The following is a 20633-nucleotide window of genomic DNA, read 5'->3' as shown; positions in this document are numbered from 1 at the left end:
ATCCAACCTACTCCAATACATTTAGAGACATCCTCATCAATCTCGTCATTCCCCTGAATCATAGACTCGAGATACTTAAAACTATTCCTCTTACAAACATCCTAGGAATCCAACACATATAGACTTCTAAATAAATGAAAAAAGGACCAATGTTTATTACTTGAAGAAGCTTTATTTTCCTTAGGTGAATAGAATCTTGAAATAGATATAAAAAACACATATAGACTTCTAAATAAATGAAAGAGAATAGAAAAAGAATTCCGAAATTATAAGGAAAGGGGAGTTAAAATATATGGGATGGAATCAAGCTCTCATCAGAAATCAAACGCTTTTCAATTTGCATATTGGTGTCACTATTGAGTTTAGAGTTTTCAGTCAATCTGTCAATTCTTTTATTTTTCAAGTTCTTATAGATTTTCCGTATGTGCATAAAGCATGAATGAGGAGGATAATGTGTGTGAGGAATTTATTTTTGTACTATTACTATTCTGAATAGTGGTGTTAACGTTTGTGGTTTATGGTCTTTTCCACTAGCTGTCAATTTAATAGAACTTCTTCTACCTATTTTTGATTAAAAGAATTCATGCAACAGTCTCAATTTGGATTAGACCATATATTTAGAGGAATAGAGGATGAAGTTAAACCAAATTCCTCATAGGAACTTTTTTTTCTCTGGCTTCTGGTAATATCGTCCACAATAAGAGCAAGAGACGTGATCTGCTTAATGTTTTTTTTTTTATTATTATAATTATTGAATATCTTTATTATGTCTTTGCAACATAATTGTCAATTACAATTCATTATATCACAAATTGTCTAATTGTTTCTCTAAAATTTAGAATTTTGATTTAACTAAATTTTTATTATTAAATCTTTCTTTTTATGAATTAGGTAGAAAGTACTAATATATAAAACACTAAAATTAATTATAATTTACCTATAATATTTACTTTCAATTAATTATATACTAAATTTACAATTGTAGGTACAAATCACGTATGTAAATTAGTTATAAATGAACTGAGAATCTCAGTTGTATTTAAATTCAGTTTGATAGGATCGTAAAATTTCTATCTCAAAGAAATTCTCCCATTTAATATTTTATATTTTAAAAAAATTAAAACATTTAGAACTTTGAGTGTATAATAATTCCTAAAATATGATTTCTAAAATATATGGAAAAAAATCTTAGTAAAATAAATATATGAAAAGAAATTAGATGACTATATTTGATATTAGGAGAATTAAGATAATAAAAATAGTAGGAAAGGGATGTTTTATGTATATATATATAAGACCGAAATTATTCATACAACACAAGCAACAAAGACAACATAAAAAACACTTTGAAACATATTGAAACAAGGAATATCTGAACTCTCGAGTTTAATCGAAGTTATTTTATACATTTTTTTTTTTGCATAATGAGTATTGATCTTCTATTTATTGAATCTGATTTATATTTGATGTATAATCGTAATAGTATATCTAAATATAAAAGAAAATAAGGAGAATGATGATTATGAGGAGGAGCTACTCAACGATGAAAAGGTGATGAAAAATTAAATCCCTGATTTTGCTACAAAAGTTAGTGGTGAGTTGTTAAATTCATCAATTTGTATTACTATTTGTTTTATATTTATTTGTATTTTTCTATTTTGTTATATATTAAAAATAACTTTTATACCTCAAAATGTAAGGATAAGATATGTGTAATACCCTGCTCTTTCGGACTAAAGTTGAACCGTCTTTCCTATGTATATAGACCCGAACCCAATGATTCTACTTAAAAATAAGTGTGAATAATGATGCTTTAGTGTGAGAATATCTTTGGAGATGAGCATGCGCCATAAATGTCTCCTAGATCAAAGTTAAGTTGAGCACTTTCTTACCGGTTGAGTTTTAGTCGATGAATTTTCTTAGGTTAACTTTCAGTGACCATTACTCCTAGAATATGAGGATTAACGTGGCCCATAATATATCAAATCAAAGCCCTTCGAGTCTTTTTTCAAATGCCTCCGATCATTTGTAAATCAAAGATTAGAGTCAAAAGTTATGAGTATTTTAGTGAGTCACTGTCTCATTTTCGCGTTTGGTCCGATCCACGTTGAGGAGGAATTGCAAAACGCTTTTGGAATGGGTTGGCTTTGACCTTGCACTACCAACCCTGTGTTTGGCTTTGGCTTTGCACCGCAGGGCCTTTCTGAAGTATCAAAAAGTATTTTGTTTTATTTTATTTAAGGGCATTAAGGTCTTTTATCATTCCTAAACTTTTTTGAACGAATAAAGGGTCCCAAAAATGGTATATCATTCCATAAAATCCCTTATCCTCTCTCAATAAGAAAGAGAGGAGAAACCATCTAGGGTTTGAAGATTTTAATCTCCAAGGATTTCTCTACGTTCTCTTTGATTTTTCTCTATCAAAAGGTATGTGAGACTATCCTAACTCTCATGAGCGTAAATTTTATGTTTTCAACAAGCTTTAGCGATATATATGTATGTATATGTAATGGGTTTTGAAAATCGTTTGAAGAGTTACTACAAAAAATTGGCGATTTGTAGTAGCTTATTTGTGAAAGTTTTAAGAAATCCCATTAATAATTCATTTTGTGACGTTTTATTCTAACCCCCACAATATAATTTTTTTTGTGTGTGAAAATTTTACTATAGAGGTTAGAAAATTGCCACGGTTCAATATAAATTATGGAGATTAATGGCTATCACAAATTTATTAAAATTTGTTACTTTTAAAAATTATATCCTTTTTATATTTTTTATTTTATTATATTCAAATTATATGATATATAATAACTATCATTGATAGTTAACTCATTATATATATAAATAAATGCACACCCTTCTCCTCCTTCATTTTAATAGGATTGTAATTCTTTTATCCTCTATTTTTCTTACCTATTACAATACTCTCTGAATATATATTTTTTACTTTATATACCCAATTTTATTTCAACCTTTTATTTTATACGTTACTTCTTTGTATTAGATATTTTTACAAATTGATGATTTTGGTGGCCGCATCACATAATAATTTAATTTAAGACAAATAGTGTATGACCAATTTTGACCCAAATGCATTATATATATTTATTATATAATAATTTCATTACTATCAAAGTTAAGACAAATAGTGTATGACCAATTTTGACCCAAATGCATTATATATATTTATTATATGCTTTTTAAAATGAAAATTAGATGCCAAATCAATAGTAATATTCATTATATTTGTTTTATATGCATTTTAACTTTATTTATGCTCATATAATAATTATATTTTAAGATAAAATATTTTAACTAATAGTTACTAGTAAATTTTCTGGAAAAATTTTATTCTATGCATCAAAACAAAATTTTTCACATTTTGCATTTAAATTCAAACCCAACCAAAATCCTAATATCTTTCCTTCCCTTAAAAGAAAAATAAATAAATTAAAAATTATTAAAGAACAAAATTTTCCTTCAAAAAATTAAAAACCAATCTAATAACTCACCCCCTTCCCACATATAACCCATGTACCAGTACTAAATCCCACATCTCTTATTTCCTCATTCCTCTCCTTTCTTTTCTAACCTTTCCTGCCTCGTCACTTTTTAAAATTTTTTTGGTGCGTACATATACAGGATGAGTGATGTATATTGGTTCAATCTATTTTTTTATGATATTTTTAATAATTCTTTTATGTTTTGCAGGTTTAATAAGACGGAATGTATGTTAAATAATAGTTTTGTGAATACAAAGGTAATTTTTTGTCACTTGAACTTAAGTAATGTTTATATTCTTCTTACTCTCTTTAGATATTTATGTTCTTTTTACAATATTATCAATCGATCAGTTAATAGTATCAACTAGTTTTTGTGGAAACGTGCAATTTTCTATTATTTTTGTGAATATTTTACAATTTTTCAATCACTATTTAATGTTTGATCATTATTAAAGTAGTTTTCTTTCATCTCTCTCTCTCTATATATATATGTATATGTCATCATCATTTGTATAAAATAAGAAAAGTGGTCAAAAATACCCCTCTACTCTCATCGGTTAGCTAAGTTCACCCTTAATTACAATTGTAGGACCAAATATACACTTGTAAGCAAAGTTAACAAAAATATCTCCTTTTTATAAACATTTTCCAACAATGGCGAGAGTCCATGCGGCTTAAAATTTGGTGAGGTGGACACACGCGGCATGTCACCTCATTCCAAATTTTATTCTTTAATATTTTCTTTTTTATTTCAGATTTTGTTTTTATTTTCGTTGCTTCTTATTCTTTTTTCCTTTTCTGTTTCTTCAACAATAACAAAGTGAAAATCCGGTTGGCAAAATCAAACAATTTTAATTTTTACGAAAAATCACACAATTCATCATTTGAGCATCTAAATCAACTTATTCCAAGAAAAAATAAATGATTTGAAATCGACGTCACCCATAAAAAATAAGACTTTAGCAAAATGAGTTTTGAAATATTACGCATACAAGATAATGAAAAGTACAAAATTAGGAAAAAAATTCCGGGCTTGGTTGTGTAACTTGGGGATTTGGGCTCTAGGTGACAAAAGAGTTTTAAAATGAAGTGTGGGTGACACAAGTCTTAATAATTGAGTTGGAGGTGACAATTACTTTATTAACATAACTAGAAATGGAGGGGGAAAAGGCACATTTCTCTCTCTTATCATTTATTGGAGTTTTCTCTCTCTTCGTGATTTTTGTTGTTCATTATTGTTGTTGCTTTATTCATCATCTTCTTCTTCATTATCATCATCTTGTTCTTCATTATCATCTTTTCTTGTTCATCATCATCATCTTTTTGTTGTTGAACATTGTTGTTACTGCTACTATTGCTACTTGATCAAATTTTTTTAGGTCAAATTTTATTCGTATATCACTTAGGAATTACTTAGAGGTGATTTTAGTAAGTAAAATTATAATTTTTAGTTGAATTTCTCATCTGGGTGTATCTGCTACTGTTGTTTTTTCAACAGTAGATAAAACATGTAACGTGAATCCAACAGATGAGTAATCTGTTGCACAGATGTGTAATCTGTTGCAACATATTAACTAATCTGTTGCAACATATTGACTAATCTGTTGCAACATATGAGTAATTTGTTGCAACATATATGACTAATCTGTTGCAACAGATTACTCATCTGTTGGATTTGTACTATAGTGTTGTAACATGAATCCAACATATGGGTCATCTATTGCAATAGATTAGTCATATGTTGCAGTAGATTACTCACTTGGTGCACTAAATGACTCATATATTGGATTCATATTGTAGGTTCTATCCATTGTAGCAGTAGCAAATATATCAAATAAAAAATTCAACAAAAATTATAATTATACTTACAAAATCACCTATGAAGTAATGTTCAAGTGATATACGAACAAAATTTGACTTAAAAAAATTCTAAAAATTTCAACAAGGGCACAACGAATAAGTAAAACACATGAAAAATTTCATGAAACAGGTAAAGAAGACAAAAATAGTGTATCATACATCAAATGCAAAAGGATCGAGGGTACAAACGTTTGAGTTCTCCTAAAAACGTTTAAGTTTCCTAGTATTTTAATTGCTTTCTAATGGATAACCCATCTATTATAACAAATTTTCTATATGTTTGATAATTTCCAACAGATAAATCATCTGTTGCAACATGTTAGTCATCTATTGATTCAAATTAAGCAATTATTAGTAATAACTAAATTGATTTACCTAAAATTAAAGACAAGTCTTTAAGACAATGGGACAAAAATTTGAGTTATCTTAAAAATGTTTGAGTTCCCTAATATTTTAATTATTTTCCAACATATCACCTATTTGTTGTAATAGGTTAGTCAACTGTTGCAATAAATGCTTATAATAGGTTAGTCATTTGTTGATTCAAATTAAGCAATTATTAATAACAATTAAATTGATTTAACTAAAATTAAAGACAAAACCTTAGACAAGGGGAAAAACTCTTGAGTTCTCCTAAAAAATATTTGAGCTTTAGTATTTTTAAATTGCTTTTCAATACATATTTTGTCTATTTAGTAATTTCCAACAGATGAGTTATATGTTGCAACAACTTAGTCATCTGTTGCAACAAATGTCTATATCTGTTTGATAATTTTCAACAGATGAATTAGTTATTGCAACAAGTGAGTCATTTGTTGCAACAGATGTCTATATCTATTTAGTCATTTTCAACAAATGTTTTTATTTGTTTGGTCATTTCCAACAGATTACTCATCTGTTGTAACATGTTAGTCATCTATTGATTCACATTGTCATTAATAGTAATAACTAAATTTATTACTAAAATAAAATATGAATTAATAAGTTCAATTACAATTTCAATTAATCTCATGGTAATTACACGATCAATTAAGTATGTTCGTCCTGAGTAGAGTGATCAATTGACCAATTTTATTTTAAATGATTCAAACTAAGTCATCATTAGAAATAACTATATTGATTTAACTAAAACTAAAGATGAATTAGTAAGTTCAGTTACGATTTTAATTAATTTCATAGTAATTACATGATCAATTAAGTATTTCGTACTGAGTAGAATGATTAATTGATAAATTTTATGTGAAATAATTCAAATTAAACAATTATTAGAAATGACTACATTGATTTAACTAAAATTAAAGATGAATTAGTAAGTTCAATTATGATTTCAACTCATCTTAGTAATTAAATGATCAATTAAGTGTTTCATCCTTAGTAGAATAATTAATTGACCAATTTTTATTTTAAATGATTCAAATTAAGTCATTATTAGTAATAACTATGTTGATTTAACTAAAATTAAACATGAATTAATGAGTTCACTTACAATTTCAATTAATCTCATCGTAATTACATGATTAACTAAGTGTATTCGTCCCGAGTCAAGTGATTAATCGACCAATTTTATTTGAAATAATTCAAATTAAGATATTATTAGTAATAATTAAATTTATTTAACTAAAAGTAAAGATAAACTTACAATTTTAATTAATTTCATAGTAATTAAGTTATCAACTAAGTGTATTCGTCATGATTAGAGTGATCAATATTGACCAATTTTATTTGAAATGAATCAAATTAAGCCATTATTCGTAATAAGTAAATTGATATAACTAAAATTAAAGATGAATTGATAAGTTCACTTACAATTTCAATTAATCTCATAGTAATTACATGATCAATTATGTGTATTCGTCTCGAGGAGAGTGATCAATCGACCAATTTTATTTTAAATGATTCAAATTAAGTCATTATTAGTAATAAATAAATTGATTTTGACTAAATTAAAGATGAATTGATTAGTCCACTTACAATTTCAATTAATGTATTCGTCCTTAATAGAATGATCAATTGATAAATTTTATTTAAAATGATTCAATTTAAGCAATTATTAGTAATAACTAAATTGATTTAACTAAAATTAAAGACAAAACCTTAGACAGGAGGACAAATATTTGAGTTCTCTTAAAAACATCTGAGCTTTAGTATTTTAAATTATTTTCCAACATATATCTTATATGTTTGATAATTTTCAACAGATGAGTCATTTGTTGCAACAACTTAGTCAACAATTTAGTCATCTGTTGTAACAGATGTCTATATTTATTTGATAATTTTCAATAGATGAGTCATTTATTACAACAGGTTAGTCATCTGTTGCAACATATGTCTATATTTGTTTGGTCATTTCCAATAGATGTCTTTGTCTGTTTAGTCATTTCCAACTGATGTCTTTATCTGTTTAGTCATTTTCAACAGATTACTCATCTCTTTGCAACATGTTAGTCATTTATTGATTCATATTAAGCCATTATATTAGTAATAACTAAATTATTTAACTAGAATTAAACATAAATTAATAAGTCCAATTACAGTTTCAATTAATCTCATGGTAATTACACTATCAACTAAGTGTGTTCGTCCTGAGTAGACTGATCAATTGACCAATTTTATTTGAAATGATTAAAGCCAAACCATAATTAGAAATAACTATATTGATTTAACTAAAATTAAAGATGAATTAGTAAGTTGACTTACAATTTCAATTAATTTTATAGTAATTACATGATCAACTAAGTATTTTGTCTTAAGTAAAATGATCAATTGACCAATTTTATTTGAAATAATTAAAATTAAGCAATTATTAGTAATAATTAAATTAATTTAACTAAAATTAAAGATGAATTGATAATTTTAATTACGATTTCAATTAATCTCATAGTAATTACATGATCATCTAAGTGTATTCGTCTTGAGTAAAGTGTTAATTGACCAATTTTATTAGAAATGATTCAAATTAAGATATTATTACTAATAACTACATTGATATAACTAAAATTAAAGATGAATTGATAAGTTCAATTACGATTTCAATTATTCTCATATTAATTACACGATCATCTTAGTGTGTTTTTTCTGAGTAGAGTGATCAATTGACTAATTTTATTTGAAATGATTCAAATTAAGCCATTATTAGTAATAGCCAAATTGAATTAATAATTACAATTTCAATTAATCTCATAGTAATTACATGATCATTTAAGTGTATAACCTATTGTAACGCATTTAATCTGTTGCAACAAATGAGTCATTTGTTGAAAATTATCAAACAGATATACACATATGTTGCAATAGATGACTAATCTGTTGCAACATATGACTTTATCTGTTTGTTATTTCCAACAGATTACTAATCTGTTGCAATAGGTAACTAATCTGTTGCAATAGATGTCTTTATTTGTTTGGTCATTTTTGACAGATTATTTGTCTTTTATAACATCTTAGTCATCTATTAATTCATATTAAGCAATTATATTAGTAATAACTAAATTGATTTAACTAGTATTAATAAGTTCAATTACTTTTTCAATTAATCTCATGGTAATTACACGATCAACTAAGTGTGTTCGTCCTGAGTAGAGTGATCAATTGACCAATTTTATTTGAAATGATTCAAACCAAGCCATAATTAGAAATAACTATATTGATTTAACTAAAATTAAAGATGAATTAGTAAGTTCACTTACAATTTCAATCAAATTTATAGTAATTACATGATCAACTAAGTGTTTCGTCTTAAGTAGAATGATCAATTGACCAATTTGATTTGAAATAATTAAAATTAAGTAATTATTAGTAATAACTAAATTGATTTAACTAAAATTAAAGATGAATTGATAATTTAATTACGATTTCAATTAATCTCATACTAATTAAATGACCATCTAAGTGTATTTGTCTTGAGTAAAGTGTTAATTGATCAATTTTATTTGAAATGATTCGAATTAAGACATTATTAGTAATAACAACATTGATTTAACTAAAATTAAAGATGAATTGATAAGTTCAATTACGATTTCAATTAACATGTTGCAATAGATGAGTAATCTGTTGGAAAAGACCAAACAGTTAAAGACATTTGTTGAAAATAACCAAATATATAAAGACATCTGTTGCAACAGATGACTAACCTGTTGCAATATCTAACTCATCTATTGAAAATTATCCAACAAATATAGACATCTGTTGCAACAGATGACTAAATTGTTGCCAAATATGACTCATCTATTGAAAATTATTAAATAGACAAGATATATGTGAACTCAGAACCAAAATGAGCCACGGAATTTAAAAAGTGACCAAAATAAGTCACCTATTTAAAAAGTTACCAAAATAGGCTAAACGTAATAATTTATTACGTTTTTTATTTTTTTCTTAACAATCAACTAGCGGAGTTGACTTTTACAAAAACGTAAGAATTTCTTACGTTTTATATTTTTTTTGTAAAATGTAATAAATTCTTACGTTTTATAAAAAATATAAAATGTAAGAATTTCTTACATTTTACACGATAATCGAGAAAAAAATGCAGTGAATTATCAAATCAATTAAAAAGATACTAAAAAAATGAGTTGTTCAACATAACAAAAAGTTACGTTCTTAATTTTTTTATAGCAGCGGTCCCTCACCCACAATTTCTTTTTCTATAAATGTCTCATCACTTCTACTTTTTCCTCTTTTTACATATAATAATTATGAATTTTTTTATTAGTTAAATTTATTTATATTTTATATGTAGTTCAAATAATTTATTTTTCCTCTATGAAATAAATTTTTACGTTTTACATAAAAAATTTAAAAAATAGAAGTATCAATTACCTCATTAACTTAACAATTTTCTTATATTTATTCTATATCAAAAAATAATCACTTCTATCCTTAATTATTCGATTTCTCAGTAAAAAAATTATACCTTTGAGTTTTTCTCTACTCCAAAATAGTGAAATATTGAATTATTGTTGATAAAATATGCTACTATATAGAAGAATTATATTTTTTTGGTGTGTTAAAAATATGAAATTAATTTTTTCGGATAGTGATTCATCGTAGTTTTCGATTAGTGTTTCGATTAGGATATTGAGGAAACTCACATGCACAAATACGTTTCACATTATAATTAATGGAGTCAAAAATCACAATTTAATTTAGGAACACTCCTAAAAAAATATAATTCTTGTATATAGTAGCATATTTGATGGACAATAATTCAACATTTCACTATTTTGGAGTAGAGAAAAACTCAAAAGTATAATTTTTTTAATGAGAAATCGAATAATTAAGGATAGAAGTGATTATTTTTTGATATAGAATAAATATAAGAAAATTATTAAGTTAATGAGGTAATTGATACTTCTTTTTTTAATTTTTTTATGTAAAACGTAATAAATTATTAGAATTTTTTATGTTTTGAACTACACCTAAAATATAAATAAATTTAACTAATTAAAAAATTCATAATTATCATATGTAAAAGAGGAAAAAGTAGAAGTGATGGGACATTTGTGGAAAAAGAAATTGTGAGTGGGGGACCACTGCTATAAAAAAGTTAAGAACGTAACTTTTTATTACGTTGAACAACTCTTTTTTTTAGTACCTTTTTAATTGATTTGACAATTCATTGTATTTTTTCTCGGTTATAGTGTAAAACGTAAGAAATTCTTACGTTTTATATTTCTTTTTATAAAACGTAAGAAAATGTAAAACGTAAGAAATTCTTACGTTTTTGTAGAAGTCAACTCCGTTAGTTGACCGTTAAGAAAAAAGAGAAAATGTAATAAATTATTACGTTTAGCCTATTTTGGTAAATTTTTAAATAGGTGACCTATTTTGGTCACTTTTTTAATTTCGTGGCTCATTTTGGTTCCGAGTTCGATATATGTTGAAAAGCAATTTAAAATACTAAAGCTCAAATGTTTTTAGGAGAACTCAAACATTTGTCCCCTTGTCTAAGGTCTTGTATTAAAGACTTGTCTTCAATTTTAATTAAATTAATTTAGTTATTATTAATAATTGCTTAATTTGAATAAACAAATGACTAACCTGTTATAAACATCTGTTGCAATAGATGACTAACTTGTTGCAACAAATAGATAATCTGTTGGAAAATAATTGAAATACTAGAGAACTCAAATATTTTTAGGAGAACACAAATATTTGTCCCATTGTCGTAGAGACGTCTTTAATTTTAGCTAAATCAATTTAGTTATGACTAATAATTGCTTAATTTGAATCAACAGATGACTAGCATGTTGCATCAGATAATTCATCTGTTGAAAATTATCAAACAGATAGAAAATCTGTTGTAACAGATAGGTCAACTATTAGAAAGCAATTAAAATATTAGGGAACTTAAACGTTTTTAGGAGAACTCAAATATTTGTCCCCTTGATCCTTTTGCATTTGATGTATGGTATATTATTTTTGTCTTCTTTACCTGTTTCATGAAATTTTTCATGTATTTTACTTATTCGTTGTGCCCCTGTTGAAATTTTTTAAATTTTTTTTAGGTCAAATTTTGTTCGTATATCACTTAGACATTACTTCATAGCTTATTTTGTAAGTAAAATTATAATTTTTGTTGAATTTCTTATTTGGTGTATCTACTACTGCTACAATAGATAGAACCTGCAATATAAATCTAACATATAAGTCATCTATTACAACAAGTAAGTAATTTGTTGCAATATATGACTAATCTGTTGCAACAGATGACCCATATGTTGGATTCATATTACAACACTATAAAATGAATCCAACAAATTAGTAATCTATTGCAACAGATTATTCATATATGTTGCAACAGATTAGTCATATATGTTGTAACAGATTACTCATTTGTTGCAACAACTTAGTCATATATGTTGCAACAGATTAGTCATATATGTTGTAATGGATTAGTCATATATGTTGCAACAGATTACTAATCTGTGCAACATATTAGTCATATATGTTGCAACAAATACTCACTGTTGGATTCACGTTACATGTTTTATCCTTTATTAAAAAACAGCAATAGCAGATACATCCAGATGAGAAATTCAACTAAAAAATAACAACATTAAAAAAAACAAAAAATATAAAAAAAATAACAAACACCATCAAATCAAGTTCCTTATTTTCGTCATAACTTAAAAGCCCTAATTTTTTACTTGTGAAAATCGAAAAGAAACGATGAAGAACTTGAAGTTGTTGTCACCGGAGAATGTTGTCACGTCAACTGACGGTTGAAAGTAAAAAAGGAACGGGCAAAAACTCAAAACTATTTGTTGCCAGAGGTTGAAGTTGCACAAGATTGAAGGGAGAAATTTGAAAAGTTGTTGGTTGGGAGAAGTTAGAGAGAGAAAGTATTGAGAGAAAGAGAGAAGAGAGAGAGATTGATTTGCAGAGGGAGGGAAGTTTTGTGGGGGTGGGTTAATTTGTATTTTTGAAAAGATTAAAAAGTTTAAAAAATATTAATCAAGTCCACAATTAACCTAATCAAGTTTTTTTAATTATGTTTGACCCTTTAAATTGGTCAATGTTACCAATCCTTCATTCAAAACTTAAAAGACACTTTTCCTTCAATTTTCTTGTGTAACTTTATATAGATTGATTCTTTAGAAATTTTCTTTTTCACAAAGAGGACAAAACAAGTATATTAAAAGTTGTGGGAGGGTAACAATGGCGGATATTAGTGATGGAATTTGGCTAAATTTTAGAGTCTTTAGTTGGTCAAGAGATTTTAAGGGAATTTAGAGAATATTAATTATATTGTATAGTTAGATAAATTCTCAAGTTGAATTTTTTTTTTTAATCAAAAAACGTTATTTCTTAAAAGGATTTAATCATTTTCTCTCAATGACAGATTCGAGAATGAATACATATTCTCTTGATTTGTATCCAAAGATCACATAAACATTAAAAAAATAGATTATAAATTGTGGTATAATTAAAAGGGCTTGAAAGAATACGATACATAGAGTGTGAAGTAGGAGCTCTTGCAATGCTATCCCAACTACATGAAGTTAACTTCTGTTGTGGCCTACCGCACACGTAAGTGTATGTAATCTGAGAAGTAACATAGTAGCTCCAAGAGAGAGAAATATCGAATTCATAGAGATTACTCATTTAGCAATTCACTTAATTGAGTCGTTAGTAATGTTAATTGTCAAACGATAGATTTACAAATAAGCTATCTAACTTTGGTCATAAGACCCATTAAAAGCATCTAGAAGAAAATGGTTGTTTATCGAGAGATGCCTGCTAGTGATGTTTTCTCACCCAACATTCAACATTTGGTACCAGTTAGCTAGGGTCTTGAATTCAAGTTGTATAAGATTCTTTAAAAATGGAAACATTTTTTGTAAGTTATTTTTTCATTCTAAATGTTCGAATTCGAAACTCCTAATTATTGTTATAGAAATATTTTTTTCCTTTCTTTTTCTTTTCCACTAAACCAAAAGCAAGGAGTCTTGTTGCATCTGTCGAACAGTCGAAGTGTCAATTACCTCTCTGTCGGCACACGTTCTGTACTCAAAGACCGTAACCAAACTGTAACCTATTTTGAGAAACCACGGAAAAGATGGAGAAAATTTTATTATTTAGTTATTATTATTGAACATTTCTCCACAATAAATTAATTCCTTATCTTTAATGGACTGTTTTACATAAATCCCTACATTTTTTTATCCTAATTACATCCTATCCCAACATTTCACAAAATTTCATCAAATTTTGAATTTTCGTTTTTACGATACATTTATTTACAAGACATACATCTTATCTGATACATCCATTAAAACAACTATGACGCACTAAAAAGGGAAAATAACAAAAATTTACTTAATTGAGGAGAAAATCACACTTCATAACTTCAAAATTACTGTCAAAATACCCAGAAAATCGTAAGTAGTTATAACGTTGATATTAAAAAAAAGGATCATCATTCATCTTATTGAAATGTTCTTCTCCTCTCTTTGAAATTCAAAAGAATATCACCCCGTCGTCTAACCAAACAACTCTTCCCTCTCATCTTTCAGATTTTTTTTTTTTAAATCTTCTAGTTTAGCGCTACAAGAACCACCAAATCTTAAAGGATGTGGTGGAACTTCTTTGAAAATGTAACGTATACCTGCATTGAGATACATAAAAAATGGAGTAATTAGTAATCGGCTCGGTTAGTAGATATATAGACTGAGATACATTCATTTTTTTAAAGTTATTAGGTGGAGATACACCATTTTGTTCAATATTAAAGAGAGATACAAAATTAAAATTCTCGTGCATGAAATTAATTTTAATTATGTATCTTAACATCAAAATTTATTACTTAGATACATCCATTTTAAATCTATTTGGTCGCCATACATTATACAGTAATTAGACTGAAGAGAGATACATAACTAAAATTTATGTCTCATGCATGAAAATGATGTTATTTATGTATCTCAAGGGCAAAAATGATGCCACTTTCCAATCAGTAACACAGATCTTATCCGATACATAATTTGTAAATGTATCTGACACATAAATCTGACATATAAATTGTATTTTATAACATTATTAATGTATTTTAGATATTTTATTTCCGATACAAACAAATATTACCTTTGTAAAAGGTTCTCTTGTTGTAACTTCAACATCTTTTCGTTTTGAATCACGAGTTTTGCATCTTTCAATAGATAACTTTATTAACATCTTAAGGAAATCTCTTGATGTATCTTCAACGCCTTTGCTCTCTTTAGCCGAAACATTCTTTTTTTGCGTCTTCTTGTTTATGGGTGGCTGTGTGTGACGTTCGGAGAGCTATTCTTCAACAACATTAGTTGATGATAACAAACTTCTCATTCTACCGCTCAATTTCTCTATGACTGTTTATGACGTTTTTCGATAGAAATTCAATCGAACTAAAATTAAAGCAAAGAAAAGAAAAAAACAAAAAGAAAACAAAGGGTGGAGATGGAGAAAACAAAGAGAAAGCGATGTAGTAGAGAAAACTTGTCGCCCTGTGCAATGGGTGTTAATGGTTCTAGTGTTATGATTTGGGTGTTTAGTTTGATTATGATAGCTTCTGTTCTGTAATTTGATTTAGTTTGTTCTGTTATGTTTGGATTTGTTTTTTATATGCTTGGATAGACATTGATGGAGAGAAGGAGGAGGAGGAGGAGGCTAGACATTAATGGTATTAAATTAATGGAAAGAAGATTTTTAGTCAAAATTTTAAGAGGACAATTAATGTATTTAATTTTCTAGGGTGAGAATGATAAATGTGAAAATTTAAAGAGAGGAAATGTAAATTAGGAATTTAAATAATTAATATAAAATGTAGGGATATTAAATAGTTCAGATAAGTTAAGTTATGATAATAAATAATTTTTTCTTTTTCCTATTTCATACTCGGTATTTGTTCTGCTGTCCATCATGCCAGAAAAACTATTTTCCTTTTACGAGATATGTACTCTGATTTTTCATTACAAGGAGAATCGTCTTATAAGATTATAGATGATCAATCATCCTCTAAACCATAGTCCATATATAGATGAGCATGTATCACAATTGAGTTTTACATACATACATACATACATATTCCTCAACTCCTAACATTCTGCATGGGTAAGGTAAACAACCATCATTAGTTATTTAAGTTGTAGTATTCAATTAGTAGCTGACAAACGATTAATTTTTTGCTATAATAATTAGGTTAATTCCTTATTTTATCCATAAAATCATGCATGAGTTGATCATAAATTTTAATATGGTGGAAGGATTTCAAATAACATCAAAGTCTTGGTCTCTTGGATACATAAAAGTTTGTGTTAAGTTCTCAACATTCATGGAATTAGACAAACTATAGAACACTTCACTTAGTTTTCATTATATGGGGGATGAAAATTTTAGTCATGCACTATATACTAGTTAATATACTAATCTCAACAGGTCCGTGACGATTTTCATAAATTTTCAATTGAAGAAAAATATGAGAAATTATAAAAAGGATAATATTTATTGTCAATTGTTGATTTTATATGTATATATATAAGTACACACTAATAATCAACCAAAACAGAAATAATAGTGATAATGAAAGCAAAAAGACGTGAATTAAAAAAAATAAAAAAAAAACATAAAATTTATGTAGCAATTAATATAATAATTTTAGTCCTCTATTTGGGTTTTAAAAATTTTAGTCCTCTGTGGAGTAGTTCATAGGATCACTAATCAAAAATAAAATTACCTCATCACATGGACATACAGTAGAGAATAGATGATGTCATGCTAGAGAAAAAGATATAAATTAACTCACTTACCTCAGAAAATTGAGGGAAAGGTTTCTTTTAAGTGTTGAAAGAAGGATTGATGACATTGACCAACTTAAAGGGTCAAACATCATTAGGAAACTTGATTAAGTTAATTATAGATTTGATTAATATTTTCAAAACTTTCTAATCTTTTCAAAAATACAAATCAACCCACACCCCTCTTTAATCCAAATCAACCAGTCTCTCTTCTCTCTTTCTCAACAGCTTCTCTCAACTCTCTCCCAACCAACAGTTCTGCAAAATTCTCCCTTCAATCCCGGCGACTTCAACCTTCGATGGAAAATAGTCAGGCGAGTTTCCTTTCGACTTTCAACCGTCAATCGACGTGAAGACTTCTCCAGCGACAACAACTTCGAGTTCTAGGTTGTCCCATTTCTTTTTTCACAGGTAAAAAATTATGAAGAAACAGAGGAGTTTGAGCTAACTACTCTTCTAGTATTGAAATGTAGACTAAATAAAATCCTAATTTTTGGCATTTCTTCTTCTTGTTTTCATACTGTTGATTCAGATTTGTTGTTGATTTTTGTTCAAAGTTGATGTTCTTAGTGGAGACCCCTTCTTAGTGTGTGTGTGTATGATGTGTTGGTGTTGCTGGGTTGATTTGTTGTTTGCCTTGGTAAAAATGGTATTGCAACTGATGAAACATTTGATGCAACAGAAGAAGACATCTGATGCAGCAGATGAAAATATCTGATGCACCAGATTAAAATCTAGTGCAACTATGAAAATCTGATACAACAGATGAACAATCTAACAAATCATTCATTTGTTATGACAGACGACTCTTCTGTTTGGAAGTAATCTAAATAATATTGATCCAAAAGATAACTCATTTTACAACAGATGAGTGATATGTTTTTATTGTTTTCAATAGTTTACTCATCCGTTGCAACAGGTCAGCTATATGTTGCAATAGATAATATACCCGGTGCAACAGATTAGTGATCTATTTTTATAGTTTCCAACAGGTTACTCATCCGTTGCAATATGTTGGTTATATATTGCAATAGATAACTACCTGGTGCAACAAATTAGTGAACTATTTTTATTATTTCCAACGGTTTACTCATCCGTTGTGACAGGTTGGTTATATGTTGCAACAGATAACATACCTGGTGCAACAAATGTGTGATCTATTTTTACTGTTTCCAACAGATTACTCATCCGTTGCAATAAATTGGTTATATGTTGCAACAGATAAACTACCTGGTGCAACAAATTAGTGATCTATTTTTACCATTTTCAATAGATTACTCATCCTTGCAACAGGTTAGTTATATGTTGCAATAGATAAACTACTTGGTGCAATGGATTAGAGATCTATTTTTATTGTTTTCAATGGTTTACTCATCCATTGCAATAGATCAGTTATATGTTGCAATAGATAACATACCTGGTGCAATAGATGTGTGGTCTGTTGGAACTGTTATTTTACCTTACCATTGTGCATGTTAGATTTACTATTTATCCCTTTTTAACGATGCATTAATCAATTATAATCTATTTTATGTTCCTGTTAATTTAAGACAATATGACTCCCAAAAGGAAATAAATGCATCAAGTCTAAGTAAAGGAACAAGTGCAGCAGCTTGGCTACATGAACCACTCTATGAGTTTGCTTTACAAGCGTTATCTAAATCAGGAGCAGAAGCTAATGAACACGGGGGATAGAAATATCTCAAAAAAGATGATCCAAATGCTAATATCCCTTCCGCCGAAGAGTTGGTTAAAACATCAGCATTGATCATTATCCTATGAGAATGCAGTGCGATGATGCCACAGATTTAATGGGTGATTTCGTGGTTAAGTCAGCCATGGAAAAATCTTTCGACACCTTCAGAAAAATACTTTGAGAACAAAAATTGGATGCTTATTTCAGGTTTAGAAAAATACTTTGAGAACAAAAATTGGATGCTTATTTCAGGGAAAGCTACTTTGGACAATATCTTGATTTGTCGTAGGACAACAATGCTCGTTTCCAGATGAAAATGGTATACGATCTTCTCAAGCATAGGTTTATGTATGGAAACAAAGACAAGATGGATAAGGTGTGGATAAATTATTGTGGCATGCCTGTTTGTTTTGGTTGGAAAGAGTTTGCCATAGTTATCGAACTAAAATGTTATACTCCTTCTCCTTCTCAAGTTATACCTACTCTGACCCAAAAAAGCACCCCACACACCCCAAAAAGGCAAAGAAAAGTCGAGTAATCGTGATGACCTAGTGTCGATTGTTGGTCCAAGATTTAAAAACAAAAATTTGATAGAAGCGTTGAAAGGTAAAGGACTCTTATAGAAGCACAAGCAATCATTGTGCCTCATTTAGTTTGTACATAATATTATTTGGGCAAGAGACGTTAACAACAACATAATCGTTGGTTTAATAAAGCTCTCCGAGGATCTTGAGGCATTTAACAACTATCCTTAGAGTTATGAAAGTTCAAAATGACTGTCCAATATTTGTTAACTCCATTAACGCCAAAGACAGTCAACTTATATGGCTTTCCATGGACCTTCATGGTAAATATTTCTTTTATCATATGATTCAGCATTTTTTATTCAATAATACTTTTGATTTATTGGCGTTATGTTATAGTCTTGGGCATTTGAAGCCATTCCTTATTTAAGACAACAAGTGAACTATCAAGAAGAAGTATCTTGTCCAAGAATTTTGAGATGGTTGTCGGCCAAAACTGACAGAAATGCAAAATTTCTTAATCTTTTCAACCCCCCCAAAGAAGCAGTAAGTCCAATACTAATCAAGTTTTTGTTTTAATAAATGATTATTTTAAATGATTTCATCATCTTTCTAATATATGTATCGATTTATTTTAGATTATCCATCCTGGCTTGTTCCGATCAATCGAGAGTTGAATATGCCATTTTTTCTTACTTAACGGTCTGTGCAAACTTTACCGGACCCTAAGATCATTGATGGAATAAAAATGAAATTGTTTGGAGCAACAACCATCACAAGAAAAATAATTTTGGAGGGTGGGCTCATTGTTGTTGACGATGGTATTTGTAGTGGTAGTGGAGCTGCTATTGGGGCTAATGATGCTCCTCTTACCATTTTAAAAAAAACAAACCATTATGATTATGATCATACTAGTTTTACAGATTTTTCTCCAGATTTTGTCACATCTAGCGAATGTTCTGCATGCAAATATCAAGACTGCAAGGCGAAATACGATGGGGTGATTAATGCTATTAATGCACTAACTGCTTCTGTAAAGGAAATGGCATCTAAGAGGGGTGCCATTCTATTAAAGAGAATTTCATATCCATACACTCCACTAGAGATCAAGGTGGCTATGAGGAGAAGGAAAGATACTTCCAAGGCATCATCAAACATAAAAAAAAATGCAAAATTACAATGCCTCTATCTTTATCTTGCATAGATGTTCAGTGTGCAAGGGCCACAGGAGAGCAACATGAGTTGAAGAAAGTGAATATACATCACCTGTTCCAATAAACAAACTGCACATATCTATTTCAACAGATGATGCATCTGCTGAAAATTATCAAACATATATATATATCTGTTGCAATTGTTGTCTAACCTGTTGCATCAGATGCGTTATCTGTTGGAACAGATGAGTCTTATGTTACAATAGATGGGTCCTCTTTTTGAAATTATCGTACTGCTCTGATTTACCTATTCGAATTCGTCTCAATAGATGATCCATCTATTGCAATATAAGGCTCTTCTTTTGCAATAGATGGACAATCTGTTGTATATCTGTAATTAACATTAACAATTCTGGCTTTTTAAGTGGATGGCATAGTAGAAGCCACTGCTGAAGATCATAATATCACAGTTGATAATCCATCAACTGCTTTCAAAGAAGAAGAAAAAGTGGAGCTTGTCAGTTCGGGAGAATGGAAGAATTACCCGTTTGAAGGATTCAACATCTCGGATGAGGCTCCAAAAAAACTAACACAGTTGATCAATGACTATTCAGAATAGATTG

This window comes from Capsicum annuum, chromosome 4 (assembly GCF_002878395.1).
Source record: "Capsicum annuum cultivar UCD-10X-F1 chromosome 4, UCD10Xv1.1, whole genome shotgun sequence".
NCBI lineage: Eukaryota > Viridiplantae > Streptophyta > Magnoliopsida > Solanales > Solanaceae > Capsicum > Capsicum annuum.
This window is presented reverse-complemented; position numbering follows the sequence as displayed.